This window comes from Papaver somniferum, chromosome 9 (assembly GCF_003573695.1).
Source record: "Papaver somniferum cultivar HN1 chromosome 9, ASM357369v1, whole genome shotgun sequence".
In the NCBI taxonomy this organism is placed as follows: Eukaryota; Viridiplantae; Streptophyta; class Magnoliopsida; order Ranunculales; family Papaveraceae; genus Papaver; species Papaver somniferum.
In genome coordinates this window covers 9945303-9957785 of record NC_039366.1, presented here as the reverse complement: position 1 = coordinate 9957785, position 12483 = coordinate 9945303, and the positions used below count along the sequence as shown (strand labels likewise).

Genomic DNA, 12483 nt, shown 5'->3' with positions numbered 1-12483 from the left:
ATGATTTTCTAAACCAATTCAAATGGCCCTTTATTTTGTTGTTAACACATACAAAGCTTAGGTACATGATTATAATGTCATGTGATATTCGTCACAATGGGCAATCATAATTTGAGTTCAACTCACTAAAGGCATACCTTGGGCAGCTTCATCGAGGTTAGGATCAGATGACAACTTCTGGGGTGACCATTGTGGATATTAATCTCAATTCATTAGCTTGCTTACCCCTGGAAACCGATGTTCACTTGGAATTCCCAGCAAGCAACCTAGCATGTACGGAAAAAAATCAATCAGTTCAACAATTAGTGAACAACTCGAAAATTCTGAGCCAAATACATGCCCATCTGAAATTTATTAGGTGCAACTATAAAATTCATTTCAGTCCAGACTGGTTATTTTGTTAAAGTTGAATTACAAAATTCATTCCAGGTGTATAACTATGTCCACGTTAACGATAAACATGTGCATAATTAAAAAATTCATTTGAGGGTTTAGAATCTCTTGATGCAAGAGTCAGACTGTAGCTTCCCTATCTTCAGGGAGAGTGCAAGAAGTTGAATTATGGGAGTGCTAGAAGTTGAACAAAAAATAACAACAACCAAAACAATGGGAGTGCTAGAAGTTGAATTATGTAGTTTAGAGTTTGAGACTAAAACCTGGCCGAAATAAAATGTCTCATATATTGCAAGGATGACACCTGCTATCTTCCTTAACTACCTTACTCTTGGATAGAGCTTTATGCGATTACCAGCAACAATAAGGCATTTACTTAATTTACATATTTCAGATACAGGAAAAGTAGACTAATCCAGTTGACCAAGCTGAATAGGAATTGGTACATGCAAAAACTACAAGAAAATATAAATATTAAGATGGAATGAATAACCTAGCAACACCTGGAGTTGAGTTTATTATGATCCTTACATAAATCCACCAATATTAGCTTTCTAACCATCCCAATAGAATGGGCAAAGATCATGATACTAAGAGGGCAAGTATGATACTAAGCAAGTATTGCTAATAATCCTACAAAGATATAAGTTAGATGTCATCATCCAATAGATCTTATCAATAAAATATCTAGTCCAAAAAGCAAGATTTGCACTCAATAACAACTAACAGGTGTATAATTATATGCACATTAATGATTAACCGATGTACAACTATGGGCACATTAACGATCAACAGGTGTACAAATATGTACACATTAAAAATTAACATATATACACATTGAGGATCAACATGTGTATAACTACGTGAACATTAAAAACCTTAGCATCAACTATGACATTCATTTCAAAATTTAAAGTGCCTAAAAATGTAGGAACATTCCAAAATAAATCCTAAACTTTTTAGAAGAATTGACGGCTGCTAAAGATGGGTATCAATATTAGCTGGTAACAATATTGCTAAAGGAATCAACCCATGTCTTTAAATTCAATACCACTGACAAAATGATAAAACTAAAATGGCTTTTACATAACCAACTAAGAAATTGCAGATTGGCTAGTTAAAACATGATAAAACTAGCTAGAAATACATCTTAGTAATCTAATACATGTCTACACAGTAGCCTCCATATCGACTAAGAATTAGTTAATGAAAATTTTGTGTATACCATTTTTACTTGGTTAGTTTTAGAGTTGTAGATGTCACATGAGTGAACTGAGAAACGCAAGAACGGGGCTCATGGATAGTGGTAAAACAACCTGTTCGCACTTCCTCACGACATCTTTATAAACATCGTAATACCGGAAAAACAACGATGGAAACGGCAGTTAATAAGATAGCATGCCCGCAGGAATATGCATTATATATGCAAAGAACAGTTTTACAAAAATCTAAAGATGCTTGCAATGTATTAGAAAGATCCACCTCAAGTTGTTCCATCTAATTTTTGTGGGACAAAACTTCATAAAATTTTCGACCTGATCAATTGACTCGTCAACCTATTTCTAGTTCAACATAATTTGATAGGTCAAGCCATGCTAGAAATCTTCATGATGACATTCACATGTACTTTGCAATAATATAAAGATAAAATAGTGAATATTGCTAATGTATTAAAAATAAGGAAGTTGAACCAGATTTTTCCAACTTACTTCTGCATGACCTGGTAAAGACGCAATCAAATCTTTTAACGAGTCATCATTTGTGTCAACCCCCGGAAGCTGCTAGAGAAATGATGTATCAGCAAATGCACAAAAGGCGTACTCCAAACTAAAAGTATATTGCCTACTCAACAGAAAAAACCATGTATACCGCAGAAAGGATTAATAAACTATACTAGAAATTACCAAAACTACAGTGGAGGACAAAAAGATGGAACAATTCAATCATCATTTGTCCCGTATTTTTTGTAGTAACAACTAACAATGGTTAAACTAAAGATTGCATTGATAGTTTCTAGCACAAGGGAAACAAATGGAAATACACATACATTTGCGAATAGTTTCTAACATATAAGAAATGAAAACAACAAAAACACTTACTACCGCTGAAGCAAATGATTCACAATATTGAAGAGGAATAAATTGAAAGTCTTGTTTAGTTTACAGGGATGATCTCTAACAAATCTAGTGAAATTGCGAAATTTTTATCTCAAATTAATTACCAAGATGAGATGCTTATAGATCTAAACTCTGATCCCGAATCGAATAAGAAATTAGAACTGAAAATTGGAGTACTTAGGATTATGTAACCATAATACTATTTCTAAAATCGATTTCGAAATCAGTAAATTAAAAGTTGAGAAACATGTGTAAACTCAAGAGAATAATTTACATGAGAAGATCTGATAATTTAGTGGATGAAATTGTACAATTGATTGAATCCAACCTAACCAATTTAATAACGACTTTAGCCATAAGACAAGCCATTTAAGGCACCTACACTACTCTTTCTCGGTTCGAAAAACGGTTAAAGATACCAGTAAGAAGGTCTGACATACATTGCAATATATACAGTGAAATGAAATAGGTCCGCAGTAGTTAAAATATAGCTAAACATATATGAGGGAGAGCCATTACTTAATAACCCGGCGTTGAGAGTCCATGTAATAGTTATATATACACAAGACAGTTTTTAAAGCACTATTTACACAGCAAAGGGGTTTCAAACTAGTCAGTACACGGGTCCAAAAGCATAGCTCAGTGGTATCCCATCAATTCCAGTAAAGAGGAAGTCAGGATTCGATCCTCACCGTGGTAGAGGTTTGTATTTAATTAGTTGTATAGAGGGGTGAGTTCGATCCTTATCGTAGTAGAAGTTTGTATTTAATTAGTTGTATAGAGGGGTTTGGCGGGATTGGATCTAGCAGTGGGGCAAGTCCAACTGACTAAATTTGGGTAGGGGCCAGCGTCCAGTTTTAGCCTATCAAAAAAAAAGTCAGTACACGCCCAAGGTAAGACCCATCCAAAAACACTACGCCACCTAATGATTCATTTTTGCAAACAGCGTGAAGGTCTTAAACCAGATCCTAGATATACACAAACCACAAAATGTAACAAAATAATCATGGGATCAAATCAAGATACTACCCCCAGAACCGTCCCCGTGATATACATATTAAACAAGACAAAATACGAACTTTTGTGCTTTCAGGCCCTGCCGTAGGCTCTGCCCAGCTTACTGCTGCAAGCTCCTCTCGTACTCCGCGGGAAGAAAACAGAGAAAAGGAGTGAGCAATGCCCAATAGGAGTTGATGGCGAAAGAAAAAGTGCTTGCGGAAACATAAATAATACACAAAGGATAAAGAACATTTGTAAAAGAAAATGCAAACTTTGCGCAATTAATAATTTAAAACAACAAGAAGTAACTCTACAATTTCATTCATGGCCTATTGCCAAATTCAGCTACTTTTTATGGCCAATTGCCAAACCGTAATGATTTCTATGGCCAATTGCCAAGCTCTTCTAATTTCCATGGCCAATTGCCAAGCTCTAATAATTTCCATGGCCAATTGCCATGTCCTACTTGTTGTTATCAAATTATTCATAACACGAAAGCATTCAGAATACTATGAATAAACTCATAAAATCATTTCAAGACACATAAATGAATTATTGATTTACCATACACAGACATATGATGCATTGACATAAATGTAACAATCTTATTATAGGGGCGGCATGTTTTATTACAGTGGCGACATCTAATAGGACAAAAAGGGTCATTGCATGATCATTCAAGGTATCTCTTATCAAAAAAATTGGAAATGACAAATTAATTTCACTTATATTAACTCAAAATCAAAACAAAATCAGATTTTTAGAGTTAAAAAGAAAAAAGTTTAGAGGAGAAGAAAAAGAAAATCTTTTGTGATATTTGTGAAACCCTAGATTTTGATTCACTCAACCAAAATGAGTGATTCCAGTGACCCGGTATACTTCTAAATTAGTTCCCATTAGCTTTTTCTCGCTCAAAATTATCTAAAGTACGTAACAAAATCAAAACTTTTAAATTTTCAGAAGAACTTAAGGTTGCAATTTTGCTCGTGACCAACCGTAACTCTTAGTTACGGTTCGTAAGTTATCGAATACCAACCGTAACTGGTTAAATTTGGGAAAGATCCAATTGTAAAACCAGTTACGGTTGGTAATTAAATTTGGACAACAACCGTAACTAAACTACCGTTGGTAACTAATGAATCGAGACCAACCGTAACTACCCTACGGTTGGTGTGTCAACTTAACTTTTGAACCGTAAATCATTATTTGATAAATTATTAAGACACAGGATTATTTACGGTTGGTATGGTTGTTTGAGTAAAAAACCGTAACTCAATTACGGTTGATAAATATGATGGAAATACAACCCGTAACTGAACATATTTTTCAAAACTAAGAACTTACAGTTGGTATTTGAGTTAAAACCAACTGTAACATCAACCCAATCTACAGTTACGGTTCGTATTTGAGTTATTACCAACTGTAACTCACATGCAACCAGAAATTTCAATTTCAATTTCAATTTTCATACAAAACCCTAATTTTTGATACAAAATTAACTTAAATCCAACACGATAAACTAAACCCTAACTGGGTTTTTCCAAACATTTTTCGAATCGTCGCTTAATCGAAGACGATGAAATTTTCAGTTTTAATGGAGGTTACGGTTGATGGAGGAGAAGAGAAGATGAAGAAAGTCAATTTACATCCCCTTTAGGACATCCCCTAACCAACTAAAGGGACATTACTATCACAATGCCGCCCCTCTAATAAATCATGCCGCCCCTATGATAAGCTTGAAATGTAAAGCATGAACAGAAATATGCTTAAGAGTTTAAATGATAAGGTTGTCCAGGATATTAATTAGTTACAAAACTAACTAGATGACCGCTGCCACGTTGGGGCGGCCGACCCGAAAAATTAACATAAAACTAAATTTTGTTAACACTATAACGAAGGCCTAAAGATCTTTTAACCACAATTTAGTATGGAAGTCACATTGACACATTTTTTTTATTTGGTTTGAAAAAAATAGAGAAGTCACCTTTACTAAAAGAAAAAAAGAGTATATGTAATGGAATATATATTCTGAAATCGGAAGATTGCTCTATGTGACTATGTTTTAGAGAAAAAATTTATGGCGAGAGGTGAGTAAAAATTAGGATTTTATGTTCACTTCTCTTCTTGTTAACAAGCTTCAGGTGATGTGTGAGGAAGAAAAATGGAAGAGAGGATCCCATCGCGAGTTTAGCCGTCTAATATTCGAAGAACCCCGAAGAACAGTTGATAGTTCTTGAAAATTATTCTACCTAAATTTCAGTTTGAATTTGTTTAATTTTGTTTTAATTAAAGTTAGGGTATACTGTGGGTCATATTATGATTTTTAATTGATGAAAAAGGGTCTTTGATTATGGGGGAATATCTATAATTGATGATCTGAACTATAGTGAATGTTTAATTTGAATAATTATTATGTTTCGATGTGGTGTAATATATTGGGTGTGGGTGAGGAAATGTGACGACGGAGGTGGTGGTGGAGGTGTTATCGGTAGAGGTGGTGGCGGAGCTGCTGGTGACTGATGAAGGTTAGTGGAGATTTAGGGTGTGAAATTGATCAAAATGAAACTGAAACTGGATTTCGATTTCGACGAAGAAGGAAGGATTCGAGAGAGATTTTTGCTGTTGTTCGAATCCTGTTTGGTAGAAAAAGTTAGATTAGGGATAGATAGAAGAGAAGAAGAAAAAGGGAGGAAAAATAAAAAAATTTGGAGGTGGCCGGATTCGACCCCAGGACCTCTAATTCTATTCTGTTTTTTTGATTTTTTTCATTTTACAAAAATGTCCTCGACATTGTAATTATTTACGTCTGTTTATAAAAGGAAAAAAATTAAGGAAGGACACTGAGGTCCTTTCATCGATGAGCCAAATCCAATCTTTTTTGCGAAATTGGAAAAAAAGATCATGTCCCATTGACACAAAGTCAGCATATACGAAGTCCTCTCTCGCTTCGCTCGGTCAGACTAATGAATGCATAACTCATGACTCATGAGCAAGTCTAGGTGCACTGCATGTTTAACATTTAACCCAGTGGGTCATTCTTACAAACAGATATGAGGCTGGCTTAGAAAACTCGAAATGAAAACTCGAAATGCGAAGGAATTCATACTTGAGTGACTGTAAACAGTTTTAATCTTTACAAACCATTATAAAATTCAAAATCACTCAGGTTCACATGAAAATATTACTCCCCACTTATTGGTTTGTAAAAGTCACAATTTTTTTTCAATGGATAGTAAAATCAAATAAGCCAAATTGATCAACGCCATTAGACCCATAATTCTTAAAACAAGAGAAATCGCCTTTTATGCAAGCACAGAGCACCAAAGCAGTAAGCAAAATCAACTAATTTGAGAGAGGAAGAACCCCCTATACCTCTGCAGAAGGCAAACACCACTGGAAACAGAGAATGGGTGGAACTCAGAATTTAAATTCGAAATCCCCAAAGTGTTCCCTTTAATTCCTACAGGTTGTTTTTTAGTAAGAAATGTTGATAGAAGTGAGGGGAAAAGGCTATTGTTCCAAAGCCAAACACCACCCAGACCTCTCTCTCTTAAACCCGGTTGGAAAACAAAAGGAAAAGACTGGAATGTCCGTAGCTGTTCATCTCTGACGCATGCCTTTCATGCCCAAAGTATCCAGCTTCCTCTTAGAGCAGTTCCTATGGTAATGTTCAAACTCAAAATTTTGTGTAGCCACGTGGATGGTCAAACGGGTTTCTCCACTATGATAAAACGGGGCAAAATGAACAGATTTGGTTTTCTAGGGCCCCACTAGTATTTCATTTTAATATAAAATGCTTTGTAGGATAAAGTTGAAATATAAAATATCATATTTGTGTGAGATAAAATAGGATGGAGTGAGATAAAATAGGATAAAAATGAGATAAAATAGGATAAAGTGAGAAAAATATTAGTAAAAAAACTGAATTTGCAGTGGGCATTCATGCTAGTGATGCCCGCGATTGTGCTAGTGACGCCCGCGTTTCTTCTTGGCTCGCGTGCTAGTAGGGATGTCGCGCGTCTTTGCAACAGACACGCGTCTGATGTTCCAACTCGATGTTCAAATGAACAGATCTGTTTATTTGAACATCCATTTTCTTGATTTGTTTATTCCATAGTGGGAATAAAATGAACAAACTCTGAGTTTGTTCATCCCATAGGAATTGCTCTTAGCATCTAATTACTCATGCTCACTAAAAATGTTAAAGGATGACTAAACAAACAATCCGATGGGCGGGGCTAAGGCTCAAATCCCAAGAACTTTTTTTTTGTGTTGTTACAATGACTCTTGGCAACAAGACAAACTCAAGTTTTCGCCTCTAATTAAATATTGATAATAACTAGCTTACAATTTGCTAGCAAATACTATTATTAACAAAAAAAAAAATGTGAAGTTCAAATAAGGAAGGCGTAATGGGGGATACCTCCATAAATTGGAGGACACTCAAAATTAAATAGGGTTGTATTTTGATGAAGGGCTCCTTTTTTTAAGTGTGAAATAACCATATTATCCTTATCCTAATAAAAATTAAAAAGAAAAACCAAAAAACCAATTATTTTTAGTATCCCCGCTTCACTTTTTTTCTCCATCAAAAAAATAACATAAATCATGATGTATGATTTTTTATTTAGGTTATCAAACAAATCATTTTGAGTAGCGACGCAAATTATGATAATCAAAATGATTTGAATCAAAACCATCTAGGTTATAAAAAAAAGTCGAAATTATATTTAAATAAGAAAAATCGAATTTGAATTTTGGTAGCAGGTTAACATTCGGTATTCTTTTGTTGGATGAATACAATACCGAAAGTTTTGTTGGATGAATACAATACCGACAGTGGCTCTGTAAATGTAAAATTTAATTGACTTAGTGTTTGAATTGGGATTTGGTTTGGGGTTTTTTCATAGATGAAAGTTTGATTAATGTCTACAAAAGGTTGGAATTAGGAGTCATTAAAATCAATATAAACGCCTTCTCATTTCACATAAATCTTTTAAAGTCCTTCTTCTTTTTCATCTAATCAAAAAACACACTTGAATTTTGGTAACAGGTTAACATTCGGGATTCTTTTGTTGGATGAATACAACACCGAAAGTACTTTCACTACACCAAATTCAAGGATTAGTAACTAGATTTCGCAACAGCTTTGCCTCTGTTGCGAATTGTTTGCAACAGTCCAGCTTTGTTAAAACTCGCAACTGTTTTTTCGTGTTACGAATCTCAACAGATTGGAGTCGTACGCGTGCGAATCGAGAGTGTGGCTGCCCACACTTTTTGGCTGACTCATTATTCAGCCCTGAGTCCTGACCCGGTTCTCTATCTCTTTTATTATCGGAAATAACCATTCTCCATCTCATTCTCTTATTTCTCTCTCGTTCTCCCTAGCTATTTTCCCTCTTTCTATCACTACCAACATCGTTATCATCTTCATCAGAACCAAACCTTCGTTGTCATCGAAGAAGAAATGAATCCTCATTACGAACTGTTTCTCCATTTTTATTTCACTTTTATGAAGTAAACCCTAGATTCAGATTCTTTTTTTCTTCCACTTCAAAATCTTTAACCTGATTCACCATGTTATAATCTGGATTACCCATAGCATGTTTTTATTCTCAAATCATCTACGATTTACAAATTTTCGACCAAATGAGGGAAATCAGAGTTAATCGATTGCAAGTGTTTTTCTCTGTTCTGTGGGTGTCGTTGGCACGAGATTTCCCCCAAAAATCCCTTCTCTTTTTTCAGAAGATTTCTTTAGAAACCCACTTGGTGAGTCATTAACTCTTTCGGGTAACTTTGGGTTTTTTTTTTCCTTCAAATGTAAGCCAAACCCTAGTTTTGATTTATTGTTTTTTCCTTTTCAATTAGATATAAATGCAAGCTATGATTTGTTTGATTTTACTGCAATAATGTCAAATTGATGGTAAAGATGTGTTAATTTTGTTTTAGTTGATGGTTATATTTGTTATTGTTGTATAATTAATGCTAAAGATCTGATTTTTGTTGTAAATGAATGTGACTGGAAGATGTCAATGACTACTACCTTGAAAGCTTGGAGGGAAGTGGTGTATGATGTGGCTAATTTTTTGTTTGTGATGCAGGGGAGAGATATGATAGGTAGAGAAAGAACTGGTACTTGGATAAAATCATGAAATTTAATGAGGCACATGGGTACGTTGTGTTTTCTTTAATCTTGGTTAACTTCCTTTGTTGTGGAACTTTTGATTGGTGATGTGGATAAATGTCTATTGTGTTTCGGAAATTCGCCTTTCAGTAGATAGATAAATGTTTATTGTGTTTTGGTTGGTCCAGAACCAGGATCAGATGATCAAGTTAGGCAGGCTCTCTGAATCCGACAAGGGAATTGGGGAGTGTTTTGGATGAATAATCAAGGAAATAGGGTTTGGATCATTGTGGAGAGGAAACACAGCCAATGTCATCCGTTACTTCCCTACTCAGGTTGGATCATATGTGTTGTCAATCCAAAGAGTAAAAGGAGGCAGATTTCATCTACTCAATTTATGAGGTTTAATCTCAATCTCAGTCAAGTTCAATTTGGATTATTTAATCTTTTGTATGATGCTTTTGTGATACTATTTAACTTCAGTAGTTGTAGTGATTTAGTTTTATGTATGAAATGACTCAAAAGAAATGTTTACGGTTTTGGAAATTTAATGATGGGTTTGTCCGAGTAGCTCCATAAATCGATGCGGTGACTGTTTATGACATCCAAGATTGTTAACCCCATTTGAAAAATGATAGGTGCTTGTCTCCCAATCACTGGTTTGCTAAGAATCTTAAGATTATGTCCAAGTTCAGCACAGCTTAATTTCTTAAATCCTGTTTGCCTTTAATTTCTTAAATCATGTTAAGACTAGCAGTGCTTTTGAAACCCAGCTTGTGAAATATGAGTTTTTGTTCTTGGTACTTTAAATTGTTATTTCAATAGTAAAGGGTTACGTTTTTAGAATATGCTTAAATACTTACGTCTTCCGGTTGAAATGTCAAATTTGTACTCCATGTAGGATTGTTTCTGGTTGCCGGTAAATGCCTATTCAGTGGTTACAGTCATAATTTGATTGATTTTGTTTTATTGAACTTGTGGGGTATAAAGTACAAAGTTAACTTTGTATATTTTGAATTTTTAGTAGTCCTGTTAATAGGGATGAAGGACCTTTGATGTTGATCAGCATTTTAAGAACAGTTTCAATATGCCTATATCAATATAATAAAATTAATGGTTTGATGTATAATTGATAGGTGGATAATTAGTGTAGGCTTAGCTGTTACGTATGGGATCTTTCTTAATATAAATTTGATTGTTCTACAGTTGATCATAGTCTGGGTGTCCGTATAAGCTTGGTTGCGTAAATCATTTTAATTTGAATCATTTTATCATTTGCACTTGCTAAATTTGTGAAAATATATATTGCTGCCGTACAAGGTTCTTACTTACGGTACTTTGAGTCGTCTGCCGTTTAGCATCTACTATGAGAGATTTCTTGAAAAGCAAGTACAGTTTGCATATTGTCTTGTGAAATGGTTAGTGTCGACTGTTTGTGACAATAAAGAAATGATAAAATGTATCTCATAGGGATCAGTAGCATGCTAAGCAGGACTAAGCCGTGTGTATGGGTGTCAATGTTGTGATCCTGATTTGAGAGTTCTGTTATTTCTCTACCAAAATTCTAACGGAGTTATGTCAAAACTTGGAATGTGCTTGATATGCTAGAGGAAGCAAGGAAATGCGTAGTGATTTTTCGGAGTGGCGTGTCCATTTTGCATTGCCCTTATGGTGTTCGTTAGTGCGCGTGTTTAGTTTGATGCTCACGTGCTTCTTCACATGTTCTCGAGAACAGACCAACACTACACTATTTTGTAACCTTAAAATACATTATCCCGGTATGATTTTTGGGCATTAGTATATATTATCTTAATAAACGACGTACCAGTTTTCAGTTTTAAGTATTTGTTTGCAGTTCCTACTCAAATTGCATAGGGCAATAAGAGCCATTATTTATGGACATATATGATTGTTGTATGCACTCTGCAGTCATTGCTAACATTTTTGATTGTTTCCCTATAGAGGAATTCATCCTCCTGCTGCAGATTATCTAAGCTCCAAAGAGAAATCAAATATCTAAAGGATGCAACTTAATGGAGAAGAGGAACCACTTGAAAATGGTGATTTTCCTCACAAGCTATCCTTGTGCTCCATTTTCTTACCCTTATTATCTGCGATGGTAATTGGATGTTGATTTTTTTCACTTTCTTGTCTCAGGAGGTAGAAGAGAACGGAGAGCAGCGAAACCCAGGAAGAAGAGGCTGTTGAGGTCGAAGCTGATTCTACAGATGGCGTTGTACTTGTAAACAGTATTGAAGCTGAAGAAGAGTGGGGTACGACTAAAGAAGGAAACTTATCATCCTAAAAGCTATTGGTTTGGCTAAATAGGTATGTGAGTTCTGAAACTACTTTGAAACAGGCAAAAAAATAATTTGCTGCTAGTTTTCGTTTTGGTTAATCTTTTTCAGGTCTATTAAACTTAGATATGGAAGAAAAACTATGGTCCTCGAGTTCTCAAATCACTTGGAATAAGTGCCACTATTTACAAGGCTGGTTATGAAGCAACAAGAAGCTGTACTTGTTTGAGCATGTAGGTAATGAATGATGTTGAGCTTGTCTCCAGGTCTTGTGCCTTTAAGATTGTATCTACTACTGCTATTACACTTAGGAAATATTTATATACTTGTCATTCTTTTGATACTGCACATAATTTGTATGTCCTTGGAACTTAAGAAATACTTCTAGCTACGGCTTGCAATTTAAGAAATTTACATGTATTGCCTAAGTTGTTCTTTGTGATACTTTTTCAGAGTTATACGGAAGAACTCTTTAGTTTATGATTTCATGAATTGCCTAAGTTCAATGATGGTTAGTGTTTATAATTCAATGTATGAAATGACAATGTAT

The 12483-nt window shown here is 34.8% G+C and overlaps 1 long non-coding RNA gene across 1 annotated transcript; it reads left to right on the top strand.

The window, feature by feature from the left end:
* Positions 1-8905: 8905 nt before the first annotated feature.
* On the top strand, positions 8906-12277 carry LOC113307858. The gene is made up of 5 exons (XR_003339354.1): positions 8906-9281; positions 9614-9683; positions 9825-10038; positions 11599-11696; positions 11794-12277. It is a non-coding gene; the product is annotated as an uncharacterized LOC113307858 (long non-coding RNA).
* The last annotated feature ends 206 nt before the right edge of the window (positions 12278-12483 follow it).